This window comes from Anser anser (assembly GCF_964211835.1).
Source record: "Anser anser genome assembly, chromosome: 1".
NCBI lineage: Eukaryota > Metazoa > Chordata > Aves > Anseriformes > Anatidae > Anser > Anser anser.
In genome coordinates, this window is record NC_139720.1 from 143,923,755 (window position 1) to 143,931,815 (window position 8,061).

General features: G+C 35.9%; 1 long non-coding RNA gene across 1 annotated transcript; it reads left to right on the top strand.

Moving 5' to 3' along the window:
• The first annotated feature begins 415 nt into the window (after positions 1 to 415).
• On the top strand, positions 416 to 4,550 carry LOC310885598. The gene is made up of 3 exons (XR_014574861.1): positions 416 to 1,535; positions 2,795 to 2,894; positions 4,245 to 4,550. It is a non-coding gene; the product is annotated as an uncharacterized lncRNA (long non-coding RNA).
• The last annotated feature ends 3,511 nt before the right edge of the window (positions 4,551 to 8,061 follow it).

Here is an 8,061-nt window from a genome sequence, read left to right on the forward strand (position 1 = left end):
GTATAGCAGGAGGAAGAACCTTTTAAAGAGGAGATGATGGATATTGTTGATTCCCATTTCTCAAAACCCAAAAGCCAGAGAAGAACAAAATTAGTTTGTGGCAATTTCAGTGCTTGCCCCAAGATGCTTAAAGAGCATATCTTGTTTACTGCAGTATACCTCTAAAACTTATTCTCTCCACTGGGGATTTTCTTACTATTTTATATATTATCTGATCCCTGGGTATCCAGAGAAGTTAAAAAGAGGAAGGCACAGAAATGCCCACATTTTGTCCAGCACTTGGCATTCATAAAGGGAAATTTTAAAAATAAAAATAAAAATAAAAAAAAATAAAAATAAAAATAAAAATAAAAATAAAAATAAAAATAAAAATAAAAATAAAAATAAATATAAATATAAATAAAAATAAAAATAAAAATAAAAATAAAAATAAAAATAAAAATCGGACCATTCATCCTTTCCATCTGCCTATTGTTGTTAGGGCTCCTTAATTTACTAAAACCAGCAGATAGGTACCAAATTGATAACTGTATTGTAAATCTACCACTAAAAGGACTGGAACACCTGAGCTTTCAAAATAAATCAATTAATCACTAGCCCCCATGTGGGTACAGAAATACTCTGGAGTGGAGGAAATATGGATTGATGCTGTGTTGTCTGCCTCAGTCTGTTGGGAATAAGTAGCTCCAAGAACCACAATTTTCCTCATCAATATCATAAGCATTATTTCTGAAGTCTCATGGTGGCAAACTCAAACATTAACTATGTCTCTGCTAAATATTATAGTATACTCATAAAATCAGAGTGTCTGGCCATGGCTGTGACAGACACTGCAACAGAAACCGTGCAGGTGGTTAGTACTGCTAGGGGACAACAAGCTACAGAATACTGAGCTCAGAGGGAGGTTCCCAGTGTTGATGCAGAAATCTTCCCCTATTATATTTTAGTAGGAAAGGCATCTTTTCACAAATTTTCCTTGCTTTGAAGAATTTGAACTACTCTATTCCTAACATAAACAATAAAACAGATATAGGACTTGCTTATACTTTCAATCCTCACAGTAGCGCATGTTTCAATTAAAAGTAAAATTATTACATTCTTTCATTTGTGCAATTTTTTGATAAAATAGTACATTTATATGTTAATTTTGTTAAGATCAACTTTATTTATCTACAGGAAGCTATTCCAAGATTGTTGTACATTTTCTTCGCTTCTGAAATGTTATCACATTTAATTGCCTGATCTTATTTGGGTTGCAATCATAGTCATTAATTAGCAGGAAGGTGAGGGACAGCATCATATCTAACTATCTGTTATGGCTGCTTTAATGAGGAAAATACCTGCCATCATTTTAAAGGCATCCTGTATACTTCACAAATACAGCTTTCTGTAGCATTCTCATTTAGGCTGTGAACATCAAAGGAAATTGATGTCAGGTGTGAACAGAAGCTGTTGAATATATCTGTTGAGGAAGCTGAGTGGTGTGTCTGGATGGGAGAGATGAAGGGCAGCTTAAAACATTAACAAAACTACAGGTAATTAGTGTAAACTTTCAAGGGTAAGGTATGCTTGAGGAATAAAAATGTTGTTTATAGCTATTCCCTGTAGTGCCACTATTGCTAAGGGTCTGTCAATGTTTTCATTTATAAAGCTCTATTTTTATAGTATTGTGCACTAGTAATAAAAAATGTGCTTGGGGCTAGAAGTTGACAATTTAAAGGAAAAATAAATTGTTTTTGTTGTTTTGCTGCTTCTTTAAAATTATATGAGTGTATGAATAACAGAAGTTTATCTGTTCTGACTGGTTGTTTTCCTTTGTATAATTCAGCTGTTGGTTTAAAATCAAATCAATGAAATTTGGCAAGCAATTAGTATTTAGTATGGACTAATCAGTGTTGGAATTCTTGGAAAAAGAAATAAATAAACCAAGATTATTTAGTGTTTCACCAGCAAAATTATACCTTACAAAGGGAATTGTAAAGAGTTTAATGCATCTGTAGAATATGTTGAATTAATATTTTCATTTCAAGTGAAATGTTATAGAATATTACCTGGAAATGAGTTTATAGAAGTGTTGAAATACAAATGAATGTGGTCAGTTACAAAGATACCGTAAGTTTAGTGTGTGCTATCAGGCTTGTCAATTGGCTCATAATGATATTGTCATATCTAGTCTCAATAATTCTTTGTAAATAGAATATAGGAGAAACCTTGTTAAGCTATTGACATCCTCAGGTTCCTACATGCTTAAAAGAAACACAACATAATTTCCTGGAAGAAAAAAGCGTGCCTTTTAACTCTTGCTATGCAATTATCATTGAATATTTATTTATCTATTTATTTTTGCTGTAGTTCCATATTGGACTCTGTTTACTGTCAGGGGCTTTTTTTTTCCCCTCCATTGTATTATAACAATCAGAGCAATGTAATAATGTTTGCACATTTGTGAAACAGATCCTTTTAAGTAAGAGTTTAAGAACCAAATATGCTACAGTTCACAAGGATGCATGTATGGAATAGTAATTACTGTTCCTACTAGTTTTTTCACCTTCCAAGAGATCTGATCACTTTGTATAATAAATTCATGATACTTCACTCAGATGAGGGCAGTGAAGACAAGTAAACACTTGGCTCAAATGTATCTCAGCAGAGTAATGCCACCACAGGACTGGAAGTCAAGTCTCCTGAACATCATCCTAATGCTTTACTTGCTGTATGAATGTGCTTCTGTTATCTATCTGCTGAAATATTGGAAAATACTGGCTGAACTTTTTTTCTCTTCCTCTCTCTGTAGGGAGAACCTTGATGTGTGCTCCAAAATGGAACCCTTTAAGTTTTGGCAAATACAGCTTTCTATTAAATCCTTAAAATCAATGTTGATACATATTTAAATGGTGGGATATGTCTTTGGATTAAAATATCTATACATATGTGTATGTGTGTATATATGTATGGTGTGTTCCCTACTCAGAGATCATAATTTCAAACTCAGTGCATCAGCACACTGCTTATAATGGAAGTAATATGATCATCACAAACTTGATGCAGCAGTTTTTAGTAAAAGATGACTTAATGAAAGTGTATCCATTTTGAATGATGTCCTGATTAACAGTATGGCCAGAGTTTAAGTTTTGTGATGATTACTATAGTTACTGTGGACTCTTTCAGGAATACTTTCACACTACTCAACTAGTTGCATGACTCTCAATTGAGAATCCAAGTACATAAGCCCAAAAGACAGGATCATGGTCATATAACCTAACCACCCCAAAAACATAGGGTAGAAAATATCTTAGATATGACTTCTTGTCTTTGGAAACAGAGCATCTTTTAAAAACTCTATTTTCCCTGTGTAATTTCCTGACTCTTCAGGAAAAGAAGTGAAATTGTCCTTGTCATATTGTACCTCGTGCGACCTCAAAAGCCCAGGGTTGGCCTAACTAAGGTCCTTTAGTCTAACTGGAGGTTAGACTGTCTTTGTCAGGGAAACTGAGTGGGACTTGCTAACTGGATACAGATATTAAGTTTATTATAAAGCTAGTCTATGAATCAAGACTTCTGATCTTCAGCATATACGTATTTTTCTGTTTCGTTACTACTCCTTTCCTCCCCCCTCCCCCCCACTTTAGGCTGATCACCTAATGCTCTTATATGAAATGACTGAATTCTGCCCTTAGATTCCTAACTGCAATTGAATTCTAGTGTAAAAAGCAGAGCGAAAATTTGGCAGAAAAGATCTCATATATTCACACTTTCTTTTTATGAACATGAAGCTATGTTTGGGTGCAATAAACACCTGTCATCTTAAATAGTAAAGAATGTACTGCATTCTGCATGTTTCTTTTTTTAATGATAAAAGTGCTTTAATTTCTAGTTAAATGCAAAGCCACATTGAAGGAACTAATATTTCAGAAGAGATGGTAAGGAGAACTGCAAGTAAATACAAACAAATAAAGTAAAAATATTCTATTTTATGCAAAAAAAAAGACACAAGACTGTTGTAATTCAGATGACCTTGAAAGAGATATGACACAGACATTTTGTTGAATAATGATGTGCCTAATATTGACATAGGGATGACAAAAACTATTTTAGACAGTTTCCCATGATGGACAGGTAGTGATATCCTGTGAAAAGCTTGAGTAGAATTCTTTTCACTATTTCAATAGCAATCTCTTTTTTTTTCTTTCTGAAGTTAAACAATTGATGAGACCTCCTAATGGCTTTCCATGTGTTCATCACAGCTACCTGCGTGAATTTGCAGTAATTAAGCAATCTGAAACACTGACTGACCCAGAGAGAAAGCTACTCTATACCAGTGGTGTCCTTGAAATGTCTTCATCATCAAGTAGTCTCTTCTCTTCATCTCAGTGAAAGCTAATGTCAGCACTACTGTGTAGCAACCCTTCCTGTAGAATAGCTATTGAAATCTTATAAGGATATTTATATATATGAAATATAAAAAGAAAAATAAAAGAAAAATCCCACCAGCAAAGCAGTGTGGGCAGGGAAATGGCCCTGTAAAAATGTTTCTGATATCAGGAGGTAGGGAAAGGGGACTTGGTGAGGATTAAAAATGACTTTTTTTTCTTTTTTTTTAAGGTCAGAAATATAATTAGCATTTCAAAGGATGTGAAGATGCACTACCTCGGGGACCACAATGGCCAAATTTGTGCCATTTAATGTCAACAGCCATTGGAGTTGTGATAAAATTAATAGAGCCTTGTGTGATTGATAATGTACCTCATCGGCCATGCCAGTACAAAAATCCCACAGGTTTAGCAGCAAGGAACAATGTTTAGATCACTTTTGAAAGGAGGCTGTTTGAAAGATGTACTTATGGGCTTTAATTAACTTTTGAAATGTGTGACAACCTACCACACTACTAAAAAGTAAAAGTGTCTTGTTTAATTATTAACTATATGAGGTGAGTTTAGTGTATATCTTCAGTAACAGGACATTGTTTGTGGATGCTGATGTGCAAGAGTAATAATAATGGCAGATATTCTCTAGTGTTTTCAGTCATAGAAAAATCTGTAGTTTATCTTAGTTAAAGAAAGGGGTTGGGTTGCTTATAGTGGGAGGGATTAAACAATGACTTAGGCACTGAAAGAAAATTAGATATTCTGTAAATAACATACACTTTAACTTGGTTTATTTTTCACTTATTGGTAGACTGCACTCATTTTTCTAACTTTTTCTGGAGGAAAAAAAAAGTCTTGCCCAATATGTCTTGGAGATTCGCACTGGTAAATTTTTGAGAATTGACAATGTGCACTTGCAGCCCAGAAAGCCACCTGTATCCTGGGCTGCATGAAAAGAAGTGTGACCAGCAGGTCCAGGGAGGTGATTCTCCCCCACTGCTCTGCTCTCATGAGACCCCACATGGAGTGCTGTGTTCAGCTCTGGGGCCCCCAGCATGAGAAGGACATGGAAGTACTATTATTACAAGTCCAGATGAGGGCCACAAGGATGATCAGAGGGCTGGAGCACCTCTCCCACAAAGACATGCTGAGAAAGTTGGGGTTGTTCCGCCTGGAGAAGAGAATGCTTTGGGGAGACTTTATATCAGCCTTACAGTACCGAAAGGGGACCTACAGGAAAGCTGGGGAGGGACTCTTTGTCAGGGAGTGTAGGGATAGGATAAGATGTAATAGTTTTAAACTAAAACAGGGTAGATTTAGGTTCCAGCCCAATCTGTTCTCCACCTGGATGTTGCGATGTTGGCTGTAACTCTCTTAGTGTGACCCTCTAGTAAATTCCCTGTGGAGTGGTCCATCCATTAAATCCATGTCTCTCCAAATATAGAGACAAGAATATCATGGGGGACAGTGTCAAATGCTTTGTGAAAGCCCAGCTAGATGATGGCTATTGCTCTTCCTCTATACACAATGCTGTAACCCCATCATAGAAGGCCACTGTATATGCGTTTTTACGATCTCCAGTGTTTAGAGCTGGATAAGATTTAACGCATTATTCAGATATCTTGTTTCTACATGGAGGAGTACTAAACTGTAACTAGCTACCACTCAATTACTGCAGCACTGGTTTAGTGAAGATTTCTGCCATAGACCTCAACATATTCCTCAACTTTTGTAATAAAACAAGTCTAACCAATCTGTCAGGAGCAGAGCTAGTAAGTGGAAATCACAAGGGGAAAAGGTGAGGTGATCAACCAAAAATTGAATGAAAAAATGTATTCAAAACTTAAATGTGAGCAAGAAGAGGTATCTGTCAAGATCTCAAAGCTCTGAGTATAGCAGTCACTTAATGCATTGAATGAAGTGCTGAATAATGATGAATAGTACCAGTGATGGTTAACTACTTGCTAGCTTCACTGGAAAAAATACATACCAGTGTAAACAAAACACAGTTATTTTGTCCCCCGATATAATTTCTCTTCCACTGTCTCTGCCCTTAAAAAAAAAAAAAAAAAAGTGCAAATTCATATGAAAAGTTTTTGAAGTCCAGTTATTTGCCCTGAAATCAATAGCTCAATGTAGGAGGTCACTATGCTAGAGTGGGTAAATCTTTATCACTTGAGCTTCTGCATGCTACTGCCAGTATCTTTTATCTTGTTTCCTGATACATTGCACAGGCAGGGAAGGCATAAGTGAAACAGGCACAGGTGCATAAGATGAATAAAGGTGACAAAACCTGAGACATGGTTTACTTCATATGATGTAAATTTAGCTTAGCTGAGAAGTACCTAATCACATGAAATACTTTAAGAAACACTTTAATTCAAAAATTTTAAGTGATAGGGAAAAGTTTCCCGAATAGTCTAATACCGTAATAACTTTATGGGACTATTTGTATCCCAGATGATAAATACACAGTATTTCCTGTCAAGACATTTACCCTCAGGAAAGCTGATGGGCGGAATTATTCTTTGAATACCACTCACCTCTGATGGCTAACTACTGGCAAAAAGGACTGGTCTTAGAAACTGGGTAACATTGACAGCATCATAAAAATATAGTTAATGCTAAAACAACAGAGTAAAACACTTTTAATCATTATTGTTTGTACTTCAGTGGACCACTAGATGTAATAAAAGAATATACCATAAAAACCTTGGATAGTTCATAGTTCTTTGAGAAGTGCCTAACATACCTGTAGCCTAAGGGTTACATAAACAAATGAATTTGGCAACATTGTAAACTGTAACAACATATAGAGATTTCTAGGAAAAAAGCTAGCTTGCGCTGCTGAACATCCTGCTACTTGTCTGTATGGCCTACCAGTATTCCCCCCACAGCCATAAGAATTTATCCTGCTCCTTGCTTTTGGTTTCTGTCTCTCATTTTGGGACAATTCTCTGTGGTTACAGGTTATTTAAGAACTCTTTATCAAATGCACCCCAGTAAACTAGGGGAACAGTTAATCTGAGGTACAGGTTACTTGTGTAAAATGAATTAATTTTCCTGTCATAAAACAGTAAAACTGTAAGCTAGGACGTGACAAGGCTACAGAGATTAGAAGAATACACACATCTAGTAGCACTCACAGCTATGACAAGGAACCCAAGTACATAGTTTATATGGCTGTTATAGGTAAAGCATATAAGAATGTCTATAAATAAAGTTGTCTTGAATTTCCCGAGAACTTTATTTTAAGCTGGTATGACTATGCCATTGACTTGCTTTAACATACACCATTTGGGATGAAAAAACTCTTCAAAGGCAGATGTCTTACCTCACCCTGCAATATTTTTCAACTTTCAGCTATAATGATTTGGTGACCAGATTATTTACAATATGTTTGCCAAGAAAGTCTAGTACTTCCAAGCTTTCAGGCAGATGCTTGAAATTCAACTGAGAGGGAAAAGGATGGAGGGAGAGAAAAGGGTCAGGCTTGTGCCGGCTTGTTAGCTTGTGGTATAGTTTTCTGAAGACTGTGCTTGTGCTTAGCAGCCTTTATTCTCTCACAGTTCTTAGCAGCTGAGGGACTGTGCTTGCACCATCCAGACAAATAAGTGTGCTGCAGTACAAGACTGCAGCCCAGGATGGGATTTCACCATCAAATTTCTTTCCAAACAAATAGGATTTGCTGCAATAC